Below are 6,000 nucleotides of genomic sequence, written 5' to 3' on the forward strand. Positions count from 1 at the left end.
ACCTCAGTCCAATAGTAAGTGGCGAAATACATTTTTCCAACCCTCGCATCGCCCCAGTCTCATTCAACCAAACAAACAAACTTCATTATAAAATACATAAATGTTGGTGGTTGGTAGAATATTTTAGCAAAACGCAAAGTAGCTGTACAATCAACATTTGACCAATTTAATCGTCGAGCCCGCCTCATGACCAAACTACTTCCGGCTTAATTCTTGTGCCATTGAGACAAACGCTTCCACCACCAAGTGACGTGGAGTGGTACCTACAACACTTAAAACCGGAAATGAAGGCAACACATAAGACTTAAGCATTACTTGTAACTAATGCGTGATAAAATGCTTAGAAATTATTCATAAGTAATTTCTCAGTACCTGTACTGATAAACAACACAGGTTATGTTGTTAAAAGCATAGCCAGCATAGGTGTCACCAGTAGGTGGCAGTACGACACCAGTTTTCTGTGCACTCACTGCATGATCAGTCAGGGTGAATTGTTACTTTGTTTGAAACTTAAATTTAATGAGAATCTTTAACATTGCAATATGTGTTACTCACCACTAAATGGTGGCTACATCGCCATGTGTTCATTTCAATAACAGAGTATGTAAGCACTCCAGGGACATTTGATGTGTTTTGTCATCAACAGATGATCAGGGGAGAGCGCGCACGCAGTCCCCCACTACCACAAATTATGCAGTCGAGATTCCCACATTTGGGGAATTCGTAAGGGTCAACAAAGCCAGAGTGCAATGGCTGAGCCTCACCCTAGGTGAACCACCTTCATGATCATGGTATCTCCCCTGCCAGGTAAGTATGAGTTATACATGGCTCACACGCACAAGTCCTTCACACACACACCATGTTAAGTGATGGACTCACCGCGTGCACACTAGTAAACACACTCAACAAGCCTGCACATGTAAAAGACTCAACTACACAACATTGTTTGATCATTACATTATTATCACTATTGATATTACACTTGAACACAACTATTTGTTCCCAATACTCAATCTACACTACTACGCCGAGCCTGTACTGGAAGGGACTGGTTGTCCCTGCCTCCCTGTACAGCCACTTCCTGTTTCTTCGTTTGGGACAGTAACACATGTTACACTGTCAGCATATAGTGGTGAGTAGCACACACTACACCGAATAAGATTTTCACTGACATCAAACTTGAACAACTTCATAATGAAACATAACAAATCACATTTAAATTAGCTTGAAAAAAAAACCTAATTCCAATACAAAATATTGGGCAATATCTGAAAAATGCCGTTCACAAACACCTTCCGTCTAATTCGACTCAGTTGGAAATGTTTTGCACAGAAGAATGGGCAACCATGTCACTCTCTCGATGTGCAAAACCGGTAGTAACAGACCCAAAGACACGCAACTGTTTGCAACTTTCCCACACGATATGGTTCACTTTTATGATCGTATCTCGTCTGAAACGTCTTGAACAAAGTTCGGTTTAATCCGTTTAAAGTTTGCATGTTTAAAACTAGATGCAAAGAAGGGGGCGACTTCACCTGCAAGACACCACATTATCCCGGTTGGTAATTGTGTTGTGTCCGATATTCATGTATGCAACGACAGCTGAATTAACTCAGACCATGCAATGTCTGTGCTGTAGAACTCAAAAACTTGTTGTAAGATCAACTGCATTTTAAATATTGATACAAATATTTTAATTTTTTTAGACAAGAAGAGGAGTGCACCGTTCCTGGAGATACTGCAATACCAGGTCAATGCATGGAGTGGGTGAAGCAAGCTCCTATTCAATCAATCAATCAATCAATCAATGTTTATTTATATAGCCCCAAATCACAAATGTCTCAAAGGACTGCACAAATCATTACGACTACAACATCCTCGGAAGAACCCACAAAAGGGCAAGGAAAACTCACACCCAGTGGGCAGGGAGAATTCACATTCAGTGGGACGCCAGTGACAATGCTGACTATGAAAAACCTTGGAGAGGACCTCAGATGTGGGCAACCCCCCCCCTCTAGGGGACCGAAAGCAATGGATGTCGAGCGGGTCTAACATGATACTGTGAAAGTTCAATCCATAGTGGCTCCAAGACAGCAGTGAGAGTCCCGTCCACAGGAAACCATCTCAAGCGGATCAGCAGCGTAGAGATGTCCCCAACCGATACAGGCGAGCGGTCCATCCTGGGTCCCGACGAGCGGTCCATCCTGGGTCTCGACTCTGGACAGTCAGTATTTCATCCATGGTCATCGGACCGGACCCCCTCCACAAGGGAGGGGGGGGCATAGGAGAAAGAAAAGAAGCGGCAGATCAACTGGTCTAAAAAGGAGGTCTATTTAAAGGCTAGAGTATACAGATGAGTTTTAAGATGAGACTTAAATGCTTCTACTGAGGTAGCATCTCGAACTGTTACCGGGAGGGCATTCCAGAGTACTGGAGCCCGAACGGAAAACGCTCTATAGCCCGCAGACTTTTTTTGAGCTCTAGGAATCACTAATAGGCCGGAGTCTTTTGAACGCAGATTTCTTGCCGGGACATACGGTACAATACAATCGGCAAGATAGGCTGGAGCTAGACCGTGTAGTATTTTATACGTAAGTAGTAAAACCTTAAAGTCACATCTTAAGTGCACAGGAAGCCAGTGCAGGTGAGCCAGTACAGGCGTAATATGATCAAACTTTCTTGTTCTTGTCAAAAGTCTAGCAGCCGCATTTTGTACCAACTGTAATCTTTTAATGCTGGACATGGGGAGACCCGAAAATAATACGTTACAGTAATCGAGACGAGATGTTACAAACGCATGGATAATGATCTCGGCGTCTTTAGTGGACAAAATGGAGCGAATTTTAGCGATATTACGGAGATGAAAGAAGGCCGTTTTAGTAACGCTTTTAATGTGTGACTCAAAGGAGAGAGTTGGGTCGAAGATAATACCCAGATTTTTTACAGAGTCACCTTGTTTTATTATTTGGTTGTCAAATGTTAAAGTTGTATTATTAAATAGAGGTCGGTGTCTAGCAGGACCGACAATCAGCATTTCCGTTTTTTTGGCATTAAGTTGCAAAAAGTTAGCGGACAGCTATTGTTTAATTTCATTAAGACACGCTTCCAACTGACTACAGTCCGGCGTGTTGGTCAGCTTTAGGGGCATGTAAAGTATTCCAGCTCCCTGTTTCAAAAATCAATTTAACATATGGTCCCCTGATAAGGGACGTATCAGATATTAAACTAATAAGAACAGATACTACACTTGATCTTAGCCAAAAGGCAGAGAAGCGATGCAACATGGTTGTCAGAAGGGAGGATGTCATTCCGGACACAACAACCTAAAGTGAGGGTTACACACATTGATCAACCACAACGTCACATATCAACACACCAAACAACAACCATGCACTTTTTGAATGACTGCATTATTTTCAAAGCTGCAAATACTTTAAATGAACGGAAGTGTTTGATCACTCCTGCTTGTCATGGTCACGTGGTACACCTCAGTCCAATAGTAAGTGGCGAAATACATTTTTCCAACACTCGCATTGCCCCAGTCTCATTCAACCAAACAAACTTCATTATAAAATACATAAATGTTGGTGGTTGGTAGAATATTTTAGCAAAACGCAAAGTAGCTGTACAATCAACATTTGACCAATTTAATCGTCGAGCCCGCCTCATGACCAAACTACTTCCGGTTTAATTCTTGTGCCATTGAGACAAACGCTTCCACCACCAAGTGACGTGGAGTGGTACCTACAACACTTAAAACCGGAAATGAAGGCAACAGATAAGACTTAAGCATTACTTGTAACTAATGCGTGATAAAATGTATAACAATTACCCATGTAAAATGCTTAGAAATTATTCATAAGTAATTTTTTCAGTACCTGTACTGATAAACAACACAGGTTATGTTGTTAAAAGCATAGCCAGCATAGGTGTCACCAGTAGGTGGCAGTACAACACCAGCTTTCCGTGCACTCACTGCATGGTCAGTCAGGGTGAATTGTTGCTTTGTTTGAAACTTAAACTTAATGAGAATCTTTAACATTGTAATATGTGTTACTCACCACTAAACGGTGGCTACATCGCCATGTGTTCATTTCAATAACAGAGCATGTAATCACTCCGGGGACATTTGATGTGTTTTGTCATTAACAGATGATCAGGGGAGAGCGCGCACACAGTCCCCCACTACCAGAAATTATGCAGTCGAGATTCCCACATTTGGGGAATTCGTAAGGGTCAACACAGCCAGAGTGCATTGGCTGAGCCTCACCCTAGGTGAACCACCTTCATGATCATGGTATCTCCCCTGCCAGGTAAGTATGAGTTGTACATGGCTCACACACACAAGTCTCTGGGTCTGGCTCTTGTTGCTCATCGACATCCTCATTAGAGTCAGTGGCCTCCGTGTCCTCATTCGATGGAACTACATTGCATAGTGTAATTAAAATAAAAATGCAAAAAACAACATTCATCAGTAACCAACATTTCAATATATTTAAAACTAAACCTACTTAACTGAGCATGTGACTGTTTCTGTCTATGCTCTGACCTGGTGAAGATAGGCTGTGCTGTGTTTTGAGTTCTCTCTCCCTACTAGTCCCAGGAAGGGAGCTGCCATCTTTTCCTTCCGTGTCTAATGGAACTACATTGTATAAAAATGAAAATATTAGTGTACGCAAAATTAACATACAACCACCATCAAAAAACAACACACATCAGTAAACAACACTTCAAAATGTCTAAAAATAAACTTAGGGGTTCCTACACATTTGAAATGTCCCGACCCTAATTCCCAGACTTCTCAGTAAAAAAAAATAATCTAAAAAAGAATCCAATAATTTGTGACATTTGAGATGAGTATATCATGTGAATAGATTATGCAATTCATCATGGAAATAATTTGTTATCATTATTGAATTTGTATGCCATTAAGTCACCAAATTATTTCCAGAAGATTGTAGATAGGTAGTGTATGCAAAACAATTAACCCACAAATCTTAAAATAACCCAGATAAGTATAAATCTATTTCCATACAATTGTTTCCATCTTCCATATTACTACAGACCTGGAAATGTAGAAATTCCAAACTTTCCATACTAGCGTAGGAACCCTGTAACTTAAAATTACTTAAGTGAGCATGTGACTGCTTCTATGCTCTGACCTGGTGATGATGGGCTGTGTGCATCACATTCTCTCTCCTCCTGACTCGTCCCAGGATGGGAGCTGCCAGGACTGCTGGCAGACCTGAATCCTGGCTGTCTGCCTCATCTTTTCCTGACCCTGACTTGCTTCTTTTTAAAAAGAGTTCATAAATCTTCTCCCCCTGCCTTTTCATTCTCAACTGACCCTATGAAAAAATAAGCCAGTCTTGTTAACGTTACTCCTGGCATCACTTGCAATCACACAGTGTTATTAAATCGCTACTTCAAGCCTAAAACATGTCAGGGCAAATAAACCACTGTAGACCTAAGTTTAATATTCAGACTTTTCAGTTAGTTGGCAGCATGCTAACTACCGTGTGAACGTTTCGGTACAACAGAGCATGAAACAGCTAGCTGGCTGGCTGATTCTCCGCTAGGTTCATTCCTCTAGAATCATTGGCGAAACACGTAAATATAAATAGCGACCCAAATGAATTAAATGAGATGTTAGCGGCTGTTGGAAGCAAGACGCCATGAGATGTAACGTTAACGTTTGCTTGATGCCGTGACTCTCTGCTTGTAGAAAAAAAAACTTCTATCCACAAAAGTTATTTCAAACAGTGACTCATTAGGACACCACCGTAAAAATTACTTTACGAAGAGAAGGTTATCCTTCTTTTTCTTTGTAACTTTGTTGATCTCCGGCTCTCCAGTCACCAAGAACGATAACCGACTCCAGTTCAAATCTTCCTCTTCTTCAGTGGCGATTCTTCTTCTTCTCCCCCAATGAACGTATCTCTCAACGCTTTGTGGTACATAGCACCAACTACTGTACAGGAGGGGCTTAGCAGTCAATAG

The 6,000-nt window shown here is 41.4% G+C and overlaps 2 non-coding genes and 1 pseudogene across 2 annotated transcripts; all 3 read right to left on the reverse strand.

Moving 5' to 3' along the window:
• Window positions 1–651: 651 nt before the first annotated feature.
• On the reverse strand, window positions 652–815 carry LOC133546438 (U1 spliceosomal RNA). Its single transcript, XR_009805203.1, has one exon. It is a non-coding gene; the product is annotated as a U1 spliceosomal RNA (small nuclear RNA).
• A 2,311-nt stretch (window positions 816–3,126) lies between these two features.
• Window positions 3,127–3,277, reverse strand: LOC133546415 (U2 spliceosomal RNA; annotated as a pseudogene).
• Window positions 3,278–4,157: 880 nt separating this feature from the next.
• Window positions 4,158–4,321, reverse strand: LOC133546278 (U1 spliceosomal RNA). The gene has a single exon (XR_009805050.1). It is a non-coding gene; the product is annotated as a U1 spliceosomal RNA (small nuclear RNA).
• Between the last annotated feature and the right edge of the window lie 1,679 nt (window positions 4,322–6,000).

Source organism: Nerophis ophidion, linkage group LG29 (genome assembly GCF_033978795.1).
Source record: "Nerophis ophidion isolate RoL-2023_Sa linkage group LG29, RoL_Noph_v1.0, whole genome shotgun sequence".
Lineage (NCBI taxonomy): Eukaryota > Metazoa > Chordata > Actinopteri > Syngnathiformes > Syngnathidae > Nerophis > Nerophis ophidion.